The following is a 13,520-nucleotide window of genomic DNA, read 5'->3' on the forward strand; positions in this document are numbered from 1 at the left end:
GCTTTGCCAGCCATCCGTCCAGCCCTAAACACCTCTTAAATAGTGGCGTAGCATTGGAAGAATGACTTATTTGATCATCTATTTTCTCAATTTGTGGTTATGCTGGGCTAAGAACCACTGGCTTCCCCTGGTCTCCTAGTGGCCTCTCTGTGGCTCACTTGTTAAATAGCTTTGTGGGATCAGTGTTGTTGACAAATCCTCAGCTGTGAACTGTTGGAGCAGACTGTTGGTAATTGGCAGCATATTTCCAGTAACTCCAGCCTGGTCATCCCTGTTTCTCCCTCCCTTTCCTTTTGGTCTTTCTATTACTTCAATGTGACAACCTGCTGATGTCCAGAGCCTGTTCTTTTCTATGACAACTCACTGTCAAGCTTTATGTTTGTCTGCAAATGAATCTATTAGTCTCTTCTTACCCTGGCCTTACATCTCCAATCTGCTCTCTTCCCCACTCTAACTTCAGGTGGGGTGTCTGATCTAATGTCAAACTGGGTCCTAAACCCAAAGAATTTTATTTTTTTCCAGGTAGGGTCTCATTCTAGCTCAGGCTGACCTGGAATTCACTATGTGGTCTCAGGGTGGCCTTGAACTCAGGGTGATCCTCTCCTCTCTGGCCCCTGAGTGCTGGGATTAAAGGCGTGCGCCACCACACCTGGCTTTAAAGGAAGTTTTGTGGCTTGTCCCCACTTGCTCACCTTACTAGGCACAGGTAAAGTGGGGACCCCTCCTCCAATAATTTTTTACTTCAAATGAATGAGCGAGACCACCTCTACCTTCTCGGTTCGCCTGGCCTCTGATCACCTCACCCGCCCAGTGTGTAGCAACCAGCCATTCCCCTTCTACCCTGGGCAGAAGTCTCCTTGCTCGTGTGCATCAGCCACTCAAGGCCCTGTGACACACACACACACACACACACACACACACACACACACACTCTTTGTCTCTGGAGACACAGTTCAAACTGATTATCAAAACCTTTTGGCCAGGCATGGTGTCACATGCCTTTAATCCTAGCACTTGGGAAGCAGAAGTAGGAGGATCACTGTGAGTTCGAGGCCACCCTGAGACTACATAGTGAATTCCAGGTCAGCTTGGGCTAGAGTGACCCTACCTCATAAAAACAAAAAAAGAGCTGGAGGGATGGCTTAGCTCTTAAGGTGTTTGCCTGAAAAGCCAAAGGACCTTGGTTCGATTCCCCAGGACCCATGTAAGCCAGATGCACAAGGGGGTGCAGGCGTCTGGAGTTCATCTGCAGTGGCTGGAGGCCCTGGCCTGCCCATTCTCTCTCTCTCCCCTTCGTTCTCTGTCAAATAAATAAATAAATAAATAAATAACCAAAAAAAAATTAAATTAAAACATCCCCAACCTTGCAAGCCCTTCTCAGTGTATCCTGGCATCAAGAATCCCCGCTCCTGTCTCCCTCTAGACACACTCCTCCCCAGCGCTGAGTCACCCTTCACACTTGCTCCACTTTTCACATCCTCATACTTCCATTCGCTGTATGTTTCTGGAACTGGGCAAGGAGCTGGGACTAATTGCAGAATCGCTGAGACAAGCCAGGTCCCCCGTCTTCCTGGAATTCATGACCTCTGCCTCTGCCTCTGTCTGGAATGCCTCCTCTCTGCTGCCTACGAAACGCACATAGGACATCTGGCTTGAAAGTCACTTGTCCATCAGTCCTCACCGGCTCTGCTGAGCACAGCCTTCTTGTTTCCTTTAGTCCACATCACATGGAGCTGTCTGTCTGCTGTCAAGGCTGTCTCCCCGTGATCTGTGAGTATCCAGAGCGAGGAAGCATCTCCATGGCTCCAGACACACTGCCACCTTACGCTGGATGCTGCTCCATACATGTTAATTTGTCACCTAGAAGTTTTAAGTTCTTCAAGGTCAAGGAGTGTTCCTCTCTTGCCCTTGTAACGACGAGGTGTCTAAACACACTGCTGACAGCAATGTCTGACAATAGACGTGATTTGATGAATTCCCCGATAGGTATAGACTCACCGGAGTGACTCACTCAAACACTCTAGTTTCAAGTACAAGTTCATCATCAGATGATTTCAGTTTGTCACATTTTGGGAAATAGAATAAAAGTCTAAAAAGCCCTACTCAGTTTACTCAGTCAATACCTTGGCTTGTGCTTGTGGTCAAGCAAATTAGGGAATAATGGCAAACTTGGCAGAGAGGACAGTGTCACAGAAGGCAGGGGAAACTGGCATTTGTCAAGTATGACTTCTGGACCTTCAGGAAGAAAATTTTCTGGTCAAATCTAGAAGAATACATGAACCAAGCAAGACTTAGGTACAGCAGAGCTGCCCATTTCTAACAAAGGCATCAGAGCTAAGAAAAGTAAACACAGGTCAAGTCTTCTAAGACCTGAAGGACAATGGCACTTAGTCTCAGTGTGACACCAGGTCAGACCTGTGCTGAAATCCCCTGCCAACGAGCACGCAACTTTCTGAACCTTCCTGAGCTTTGGTCTCCTCATCTATAGAACCGAGAAAACAGTATTTCCCTCAAAGGTTAGTTAGAGATGAAATGAGATGCCAGTTATTTTAAAAAGTGCTTACCACTGGACTTGGCGTATAGTATGTTCTCAGTAAACAGTAATTACTAAATAGGACCTGGTCACATATTGATTTTTCTTCAAATCAGCAAGTCATTCTGAGGTGGAACTTTCCACTGGGGTCTATCTAAGCCATCTGTGACACTTCAGTGATCTGTGACTGAGGCACAAACAGGGGATTGCTAGAGAATGCTTTTTTTTTTTTTTTTTTTTTTTTTCCCCTCGCTCTAGTCCAGGCTGACCTGGAATCCACTATGTATTCTCAGGGTGGCCTCAAATTCATGGTGACCCTCTTATCTTTGCCTCCTTAGTGCTGGGACTAAATGTGTGCCACCATGCCCAGCAAATGCATTGGTCTTGTTTTGTCTGTTCTTAAAACAGGGTTTACCTATGTGGCCCAGGCTGGCCTTAAACTTGAAGCCATCCTCCTGTCTCAGCCTTTCAAGTGCTGGGATCACAGGCATGTGCCACTAAACCCAGCAGCATTGTTCCTTGATTCTTAGAATCATCTCATGAGATCGATCACTTCATACACTGACGATTAAGAACTCGCTCAAAGACAAACAGGACTTGGCCAGGTTTGAGCTGTTGTGACTGTAGGTACTTTCTGCCATCCTTGGTACCTTCCATGATATGCATAGCCAGCCACATGCCCTGAGACTGTTGTAGGGTCACCCTTTGCTTTCTTTTGTTCTCGAGGCAGGGTCTTACTCTGTAGCCCAGGCTGGCTTAGAACTTGCTATATAGTCCAGGCTGATCTCAAACTGAAAGCAATCCTCCTGCCTCAGCGTCCTGAGTGCTGCCATGCCCTGCGAGGTTCCACTCCTTACTATCAGCTTTTCTCTGCCCTGGCTGCAGTCTTGGCAAGTTGAGTATCTCCCAGAACAGAGGGCAGAACTCTTTCTCAAGAGTCCGCATGGCTGCTGAGAGTCCTCAGGGGTGAGAACTGCCACGGACTGTGGATTACGGAGCGCAACTGGCTCTCGCTGAACTGAGGCATGAGCTGCTTCAGAGCGCCCAGGTTTTCCCATGAGCCTGCAGGTACCAGACACCCAGCTCTGCTGCTCACCGTGTACTTCTGGCAAGTTATTTATGCTCTCTGTCCCTCTGGTTCCCCATCTCTACAATAGCTATGCTTGCTGGACCAACCCTCAGGGCTGCTGTGAGGCTTGGAGGCACTGAATACATGTAAGCAGCTTAGCACATAGTCTGAAACACATGAGCAGTATATAACAGCATTTGCTGGTTTGTTTTTTTTTGAGACATGCTTACACTGTAGCCCAGGCAGGCCTGGAACCAACTATGAACTCTAGTATTGCCTTAAACTTTTAGTGATCTTCCTGCCTCAGCCTCCCAATGGCTAGGATTATAGGCATGAGCTATCCCACCAGGCTTGTTGATGCTATCTAACAGAAAAAAGAATAGTCCCAGCACTCGGGAGGCTGAAGTACGACGATGGCCATGAGTTCAAGGCCAGCCTGGGCTACAGAGTGAGTTCTAGGTCATCCTGGGCTAGAGTAAGATCTTGCCTTAAAAAGGAGGGTGGGAAGAGAGCTATCCCTCAGAATCCTACAGTAAAACTTTCAGTGTCCATCCCAAGCACAAAATATATTTGATATATATTTTTTTCTGTCCTTGAAAATTCTTATATGGGGGGTTGGGAGATGGCTCAGTCAGTAAAATGCTTGTTGGGCAAACATGAGGACCTGAGTTTAAATTCTCAACACTCACATAAAAGCCAGGTGCAGAGGCCTATGCCTGATGTCCCCAGGGCTGGAAAGTCAAAGGGTCCCCAGGGCTTGCTGGGTAGCTGGTCTAGCTCCAGGTTCAGTGAGACCCTGTCTCAAAAAATAAAATGGGGACAGCCGGGCGTGGTGGCGCACGCCTTTAATCCCAGCACTCAGGAGGCACAGGTAGGAGGATCGCCATGAGTTCAAGGCTACCCTGAGACTCCATATGAATTCCAGGTCAGTCTGAGCCAGAGTGAGACCCTACCTCAAAAAACCAAAAAAATAAAATGGAGGGAGGGGGGCTGGAGAGATGGCTTAGCAGTTAAGCGCTTGCCTGTGAAGCCTAAGGACCCCGGTTCGAGGCTCGGTTCCCCAGGTCCCACGTTAGCCAGATGCACAAGGGGGCGCACGCGTCTGGAGTTCGTTTGCAGAGGCTGGAAGCCCTGGCGCGCCCATCCTCTCTCTCTCCCTCTATCTGTCTTTCTCTCTGTGTCTGTTGCTCTCAAATAAATAAATAAAATAATTTAAAAAAAATGGAGGGAGGGGGAGCTGGAGAGATTGCTTAGTGGCAAAGGCACTTACCTGCCAAATCTAAGGACCAGGTTTGATTTCTCAGTACCCATATAAGCCAGCTGCACAAAGTAGCACATGCATCTATCTGGAGTTTGTTTGCAATGGCTGGAGGCCCTCATGTGCCCATTCTCTCACTCTCAAAATAAATAAATAGTCTGAAAAAAAAAATAAGATGGAGAGAAGTCTCCAATCTGGCTCTCTGGAGGGAGTTTCTCAACACCCCTCCCCATTCGCCCCTGGGTAAGAGCGCTGCATTTTTTTCCTTTCTTAAATTCTGAGCTTCCTCATTTCCAGGAACCTTGTTCATGCCCCCTCTTGGTCATAAACTCTACATTACTTCCTGTTTTTAAGTTCCATCTATAATCTAGTTAAACTTGTAAACTTAAAAATAAAATAAGAACCTTCTTAAGAATGAGAACTGAGCTGGGCATGGTGGCATATACCTTTAATCCCAGTACTGTGGAGGCAGAGGTAGGAGGATTGTTGTGAATTTGAAGCCACCCTGAGATTACATAGTTGCATAGTGAATTCCAATTCTGCCTGGACTAGAGGGAAACCCTACCTTGAAAAGCAAAACAGTGGGCTGGAGAGATGGATTAGTGGTTAAGGCACTAGCCTACAAGTCCTAAGGACTCAAGTTCAATTCCCCAGGGCCCATGTAAGCCAGGCATACAACGTGGTGCATGTGTCTGGAGTTTGTTTGCAGCAGCTGGAGGCCCTGGCATGCCCGTAATCTCCGTTTCTGTCTCTTTTTTAAATAAATTTTAAAAATGAAATATTTTTAAAAAATAATTCTATTAAAAAAAAAAAGATGGAGGAGGGCTGGAGAGATGGCTTAGTGGTTAAGCGCTTGCCTGTGAAGCCTAAGGACCCTGGTTCGAGGCTCGATTCCCCAGGACCCACGTTAGCCAGATGCACAAGGGGGCACACACATCTGGAGTTCATTTGCAGTGGCTGGAAGCCCTGGTGTGCCCATTTTCTCCCTCCCTCTCTCTCTTTCTCTCTCTCTCTACCTGCCTATTTCTCTGTCTGTTTCTCTCAAATAAATAAATAAAAATGAACAAAAAAATATATATTTTTTTTAAAAGATGGAGGATTAGAGATATGGCTTAGTGGTTAAGAGCTTGCCTGTGAATCCTAAGAACCTAGGTTTGACTCTCTAGCTCCCACATAAGCCAGATGCACAGGGTGATGCAAGTGCATAAGGTTGCTCATGCACACTGGAATGATGGCGCATGCATCTGGAGATGCTATCAGTGGCTAGAGGCCCTGCTGTGCCAGCTCCCCCTTCTCTCTGTCTCTGATGAAAAATAAACAAAAACAAAAACAAAAAAAGATGGAGGCTGGCGTAGTGGTGCATACCTTTAATCCCAACACTTGGGAGGCAGAGGTAGAAGGATCGCCCGTGAGTTCAAGACCAGCCTGAGATTATAGAGTGAATTCCAGGTCAGCCTGAGCTAGAGCGAGACCCTAGATAAAAAAATAACCAAGATAAATAAATAAATAAAAATAAGGTGAAATGTGACTGAGGAAGAATCTGACACCCACTTCTGGGTTCAAGACCAGCCTGAGACTATAGAGTGAATTACAGGTCAGCCTGAGCTAGAGTGAGACCCTAGATAAAAAATAACCAAGATAAATAAATAAATAAAAATAAGGTGGAAAGTGACTGTGGAAGAATCTGACACCCACTTCTGGTTTCCACACATGTGCATGTACATCAGTGCTTTCTCACACACACAAACATGCACACACACACCACACACATATACACATGCAGAATGTAAATTTTATATGAGTTATATTCAGATTCAACATATTCCCATTTATGTAAGGCAAAGTAATGTTGTGCGGACTGGCTGTTGATGGGAGATGCTCCAACGGGAAGTCCTCTGTTTGCCTGTGGCCCTGGTGCACAGCCATGTGCCCGTGTTAGCGTGAAGCTGGGTTTGGGAGTGCAAGTAGGTGACTTCTAGGGTCCTTTTGGCTCTAGTGTCTTGAAGTTCTGAAAATCAACACCAGCTAATTGCCCTGCCTACTCAAGGGTCCACATGCAGACATGGGGGGGGGCTATATTGGTAGCCGCCCATGTCACCAAGTTGACGTAGAGGTGCTGGAGCCACGGTGAGCATTTTGCTCAGAGGCACAGGCAGAAGCACTTCCGGGCTGTTGCCCCTTATGCCACTCTCTCATGCCGCACCCTGGATCTCCCTTTCCACGTGGGACACAGGTGCACAGGTGCCAAGGGGCCTGGGAAGCACACATGTTCTATGAGTTGGTTGGTAGCAAACATGGAAACCCACAGGGCGTCATTTCCATTTTCCATTATTTCCTTGTAGTGCCTGAAGGTAGACACCAAGACTCCTTTTGAAATATTTTTTGTTTATTTTTATTTATTTATTTAAGAGCGACAGACAGATATAGAGAGAAAGGCTTACGTGAGTATTGGGGAATTGAGCCTCGAACCTGGATCCTTGGGCTTCATAGGCAAGTGCTTAACCACTAAGCCATTTCTCCAGGCCCCGAGACTGCTTTTCTAACTCCACTTAAGAAAACTGAGTGATGCCAGGTATGGTGGTGCATGCCTTTAATCCCAGCACTTGGGAGGCAGAGGTAGGAGGATCGCCGTGAGTTCAAGGCCACCCTGAGACTACATAGTGAATTCCAGGTCACTCTGGGCTAGAGTGAGACCCTACCTCGAACAACAACAACAACAATGACAAAACACAGAAAAAGAAAACTGAGCGATGCTGGCACCTGATGTCTTTCTCCCATCCAAAAGGTTTGTGAGAGCTGGGTGTAGTGGCACATGTCTCTAATCCCAGCACTAGGGAGGCCAGGTAGGAAGGAGCTTTATGAGTTTGAGGCCATCCAGAGACTAACTACATAGTGAATTTCAGGTTGGCCTGGCCTAGAATGAGACCCTTCCACGAAGATAAAAGAAAGAAAGAAAGAAAAATTGTTTTCCCAGTGTGCTAACAAAATATTGGTAACACACACTAAGTACTAAAAGTAGAAAAATGATCAAGTAAAGTATACAACAGCGCTGGGTTTGCCCCTGTGCCCCTCAGCCCTTCTCTCTGAATCAGCCTCTAGTCCCATCTCTCAGAAGCTGTGAGGGCTCTTGAATGGCTTTGGCAGAAAAGTCTCCAATCCTCACCCAAAAGGTGGGAGCCTACTGAAAACTATGCTAATGAATCCCAGGCAGATGACGTCAGAATGGCACCTTTGGGCTTCATGCCTAGGGTGGTGAGGTCTCAGTATGTATTTCATTATTAAAGTGAAAAAATGTTGCTTTTATGTAATCATTGGCGAGCATATTATATCTTAAAATAAAAGTAAACATGTTTTCAAGAAGAAAAAAGAGGGCTGGAGAGTTGGTTTAGTGGTTAAGGCATTTGCCTGCAAAGCCAAAGGACCCAGTTTGATTCCCCAGGACCCACTTAAGCCAGATGCACAAGGGGGCGCATACATCTGGAGTTCGTTTGCAGTGGCTGGAAGCCCTGGTGAACACATTCTCTCTGTCTCTCACTCTTTCTCTCTGACTCTCTCAAATAAATTTAAAAAATATTTTTAAAAAAGAAGAAAAAAGATTATAGTAGTAAATACCATGTTTATTATTATTTATTATTCAGACTAATAGACAAAATAATAAATGAAAGATCAAATTTTAAGATTGCATGCAATCTAAAATTGTAACTACATTTCTTAGTAACATGTATAAGAAAAATGACTAGAGGGAAAAATCAAAATGCTAATAGTGTTCGTATTATGGGCAATTATTTCTTTTTGTCCATTTCCCTAATTTCCACACTGGCAGAACATTATTGTAAGAAAAGTTTCCCCAAAGGAACATATATATATTTATGTATGATATACATTAATTTTTTTTCTTATGTGTGTATATGGGCATGTCAGGGTCTTTTATCACTGTAAAAAAAAATGCCAAATGCCTAGACCACTTTTTTGCCTCTGAGTGGCTGGGGAATTAAACCCAGGCAGGCAGGTTTGTAAGCCAGTGCCTTTAGCTGCTGAGCAATCGCCCTAGCCACTATATATATAAAATTTGGGGGAGGTTTCAAGGTGGGGTCTCTCTAGTTCAGGCTGAAATAAAATTCATTATGTAGTCTCAAGGTGGCCTCAAACTCACAGTGATCCTCCTACCTCTGCCTTCTGAGTGCTGGGACTAAAGATGTGCCCCACCATGCCTGGCTAAAAGGTGTTTGTGACACAATCTTCCATGTAGCCTCAGGCTGGCTTGGAAATTGGAAGTTGCTATGCATCATAGCATGGTCTTGAACTTTCCATCCTCATGCTTCAGCCTCCCCTGTGGTGGGATTACAGGCACGTGCTATCCTGCCTGGGTAGAAGTCTTTAAAAGTAAGATCATTTAAATTATTTTCAAATCACTTTCACATCTATTACCTCATCAGCTTCTTATAACAGCCCTTTAGGGGAATTAACATTAAGTAATTCCATTTGGTAGACCAATTCAATATGTTATGACTTACAGTAAGTCGTTCTGTCACTGGAGGTTAACCTGTGGGTGGGTCTCGGATCTCCAGTCCCACTAACACCTTGGCTCTCTCTCAGATTCCGGGGCTCCAGGATCTGCTGTCATTAGTGGAATAGCTGCTTCCTAGATTTGGCCCCGTGGTCCAAGGTGAATGCCTATGTCGCTGGCTGGTCGGCTCCATACAAGATGTCTCCAAAGATGCAATTGCACCTTGGATGGCTCTGCCATGCTCCTTTCTGGCAAGGAACCAGGTTCATGTGGATAGAAATTCTTGGAAACTCTGAAGGTAAAGGGGGTGGGGCAGGCTGAATGTGAGAATCAAGTCTGAGTTGTTCCCAGCTCTCATTCTTTTATTTTTTGTTTGTTTGTTTCTTGTGGTAGGGACTCACTCTAGCTCAGGCTGCCCTGGAATTCACTATGTAGTCTCAGGGTGGCCTCGATCTCACAGCGATCCTCCTACCTCTGCCTCCTGAGGGCTGTGGCTGAAGGCGTGCGCACCTGGCCTCAGATCTCATTCTTGAGAGGGATAACTGAAGACATTACTTTTGTCCATGCTCCATTCAACACCATCCCTCTGAAGCCCTCTCTCTCCCCTGCTCCCAGAAGTCACCAGGAGCTGTCGGGTGCTCTGGTGGGGAGTCTCCATTGACAGTCCTCACGGCTCAGTCCAGGGACCTTCACATCAGAAAGGAAGCCTTAGAAGCAGGGAATACATCTCAGTGATAGAGCTGTTGACCGCAGGAAGTAGCCCTGGAAGGAGGGCATGCCTTGCTCAAGAACACCAAAGAAGCCCAGCCCTCAAATTTCCATCCCAGACCAGGGTGCTTCCTGGCTGTCCATGCAGCCCTGGGGAGAGCTCTCTGTGTGTGTGTGGGGGGGGTTACAGTGGGTGGAGAACCAGGTCTATTCTGTCGCTTTTTGTCAAGGGTCTCATCCCAGCCTTCTTATGACCCCCATTCCTGGCTGTTGCCTGCCACTGATGAAGGGAACAGAGTAAGCGCTGACTCTCCAGTACCCCAGAAAGCCTCCCTGTTCATGATACCACTGCTGAAGGCCAACTGTGTGCTCCATCCTCATAATAAAACTTTATTATGAACTTTACTGCATGAACAAATTGCTTGTTGGTCCCAACGCTTCTTCAGTTGATCCTGTGCATTGGGGGCTACCATGAGTGTCATTGTCAGTGGAGAACGCTTTAACCTGGAGAGTGACATGACTTACCCAAAGGGACACAATGCTCAGGGTTGCATCTAGAATGCAGGTGCCTTCCATATTTCAGAACCCACTGTGTAGCTGCCTGCTTTTGCCCATTTTGGAGACTCTTGTTTTTTTGAGGTAGGGTCTCACTCTAGCCCAGGATGACCTGTCACACACTCCGTAGTCCCAGGTTAGGCTCGAACTCACCGTGATCTTCCCTACTTCTGCCTCCCAAATGTGGGATTAAAGGCGTGCATCACCATGCCCAGCTTTGGAGTCTCTTTCTCTTTTTCAAGGTAGGGTCTCACCCTAGCCCAGGCTGTTCTGGAATTCACTATGTAGTCTCAGGGTGGCCTTGAATTCATAGCAATCCTCCTACCTCTGCCTCCCTAGTGCTGGGAATAAAGGCGACCGCCACCCCGCCCAGCCCGAGACTTTTTTTTTTTTTTCTTTACTGGAGAATCGAACTCAAATGGTCCGGCTTTGCAAGTGACTGCCATAACCACTGAGCATTCTCCCCAGTCCCCAGGTTTACAGACTTAAATTGGTAATCCTCACTTCAGACTGGCGTTGTGGAGAGCATCAGCATGGGAAGGAGGGAGGCTGAGAGACTCGGCCCACTCCCTCCCCAAGGCGAGGAAGCGAGAAAGACGGGCCTGCCACGTCCTTGGCGCGGCGCTGGCCGACTGCAGCGTGCGTTTCCAGAGCTCTGCGAGCAAATACAATCGAGGAGTCTGCAGCGCAGAGAAGGAGGGAGAGGAATGTGGGAAGGGACTGTGCACTCAACTGCAAAAATCTTTAAATATCTTTTGAACTTTCTTTCTTTTTTCCTTTTGGCTCCCTGCAATGTTTTTGTGTTTAGATTTGGTTGCCACGAGTGGACTGTTTTTAGCTGCCTGGTTCCTTCCCTTCCCCTTTTAATCTCCCCTTTTCCTTTTGTACGCGCCTCAGCATGAAGTCTCCAGTTCTTATCTCGCTCTGCAGAACAGTCCCAGGCTGGTCTGCATGTGGGTTCCCCGGGCGGTTCTCTGGCGTAAAACCTCGGCCACATCCAAGTCTCTGCTTAACTCTTTCTTTGAGGATTAACCCCAAGTCACCCTGGCTAGGGCTTCCTCCTAAGGCCGGAGGCATTCTCGGCCTCCGTGGAGGGAAGCGGGTTTTGGTGTCGGCACCTTTTTCCTGCCTCTTTGCCCCGCGCTGCCTGGGCGCGCTGATGGCATGAAGTAGGGTAAAAATGAGGACGCAGGGCACCCCGATATTGACCCTTCTTTTGGCACAGACCTTGTGGGGTGTGTGTGTGGGGGGTCCCTCCTTCTTAACGCTCTTTCGTAGGCATTTTGCAATTCTCCTGGGGGCCGGGAGAGGGGAGGGCGACAGGCCGGCGGGAAGCGGCTTTTGTTTGCTTTGGATAAAAGTTTCATTCAGTTGGGGGGGGGGGGTGGACTGACTTCTCCCTGGAGATTCTTATCGCTTTTAGGGTTTCAGCCAGAGAGGGAGGCATGTACCAGGCTCCAAGTTCTGAAAAGAGCCTAGAGCATTTCCATGCAGGTGGGACCTAGAGATCCAAAGCTCACGTGGATCCAAGAGGGAGATTGTTGAGGACCCTAAGCACTTCGGTAGCCACGACTCGGTGGGGACTCGGCCCCTGTCACCCTTCCGTTGCTTTGGGCACTCCACGCTGTAAGGCGGGTTTCCCCTTAAGGCCAGGACCAACCTGCCCGGGTCTGGCTTGGGTGTATTAATGGGATCGTAATGTAACTCGTAAACGTAACTCATAACTCGGTATAAGATTCACAGCGGGGCTGGGGGTGATGTAGGGGTTCACGGATTCTCCCCTCCCGGCTTCACTACGTGAAGGTGCAGTCTTGTGTCAATGCAGCAGGTCCGAGGAGACCCCAGAGGGCTCTCATTCAAATGCACATTCTTGAGGGCTGTGCCGACACGCCCCGGGTTTACCTGCCCGCCCGTCGGCTGGAGAGGAGCGGGCGCGGAGGTGTGGCGCTGGGTGAGGCGCGCGGGCGTGGGGCACGGAGGGTGGGGCTCCGGGAGCCGTTACCAGGGCGAACGGCAAAGCAAAACACCCGCCCCACGCCGCCGACATCCCGTCAGATCCCGGCAGGATCTCCGGGGATCCCAGGAATTGGAACCACCCGAGGGTTCCCCTGCCGGTCGGGGCGGGGAGACTTCAGAGACCGCCCAGCGCTTCGTCCCCGCCCGACGCTGGCGGGAACCGGGCTGTGCAGCGAACAACCCGGGTGCAGAGAACCGGATTCGGTCCGCGGTTCTGAAGATGGGTGTCTGCCCCGGGGCGCTCCTCTGGGTGTCGTGCCGTGCGTGTCCCCTCCGTCACTACCTCGCAGTCCTAGCTGTGGGTGCTGTGTGGCATGACGGCTCCAAGGCCCTTGATTCTTTCCCCAAATTACCAAACCGTGACCTGCAGATCGCTTTGTTCAATGAGGCACGCGGGCGCAGGTGCCTCCCCGCGCCAGGCGGGCCGCCCAGGCCGGTGCCTAAGTCCTGGGCCACATCTAATGGTCCAGGAGCAGTGGCAAGGGACCCCGGTTGTGCGGCTCGGCCCCCACGGTCGGAACTTGGTTTAAGTTCAAATTAAAGTTCTGATGAGGCCTCCGTTCGAAACTCGGGCCCTAGGACCAGCCTTCCCACCACTCGGGCTTGAGGACAGAGGGGAGGGTCCCCACTGAGCGATTGTCCAGGTCACCTAGTCCCAGCACAGCCCCCTCTGGGTGCGGACAAATACTTGATACCTATAATAGGTTTTCCCTAAATATTGTGTACCCCCAAACCCACCTCCCGTGTGGCCTGGAGAGTAGAATCCAGAGCTTTCTCTCCCCTGCCCCCCTCCGCTTCAGCCCGGTTTTAAATCTGCGTCGGGTGATCACTAGTATCTCTATTTTCACCGACAAAGTCCCTGTCCATTCCAAGT

The sequence above is a fragment of the Jaculus jaculus genome, chromosome 1 (genome assembly GCF_020740685.1).
Source record: "Jaculus jaculus isolate mJacJac1 chromosome 1, mJacJac1.mat.Y.cur, whole genome shotgun sequence".
In the NCBI taxonomy this organism is placed as follows: Eukaryota; Metazoa; Chordata; class Mammalia; order Rodentia; family Dipodidae; genus Jaculus; species Jaculus jaculus.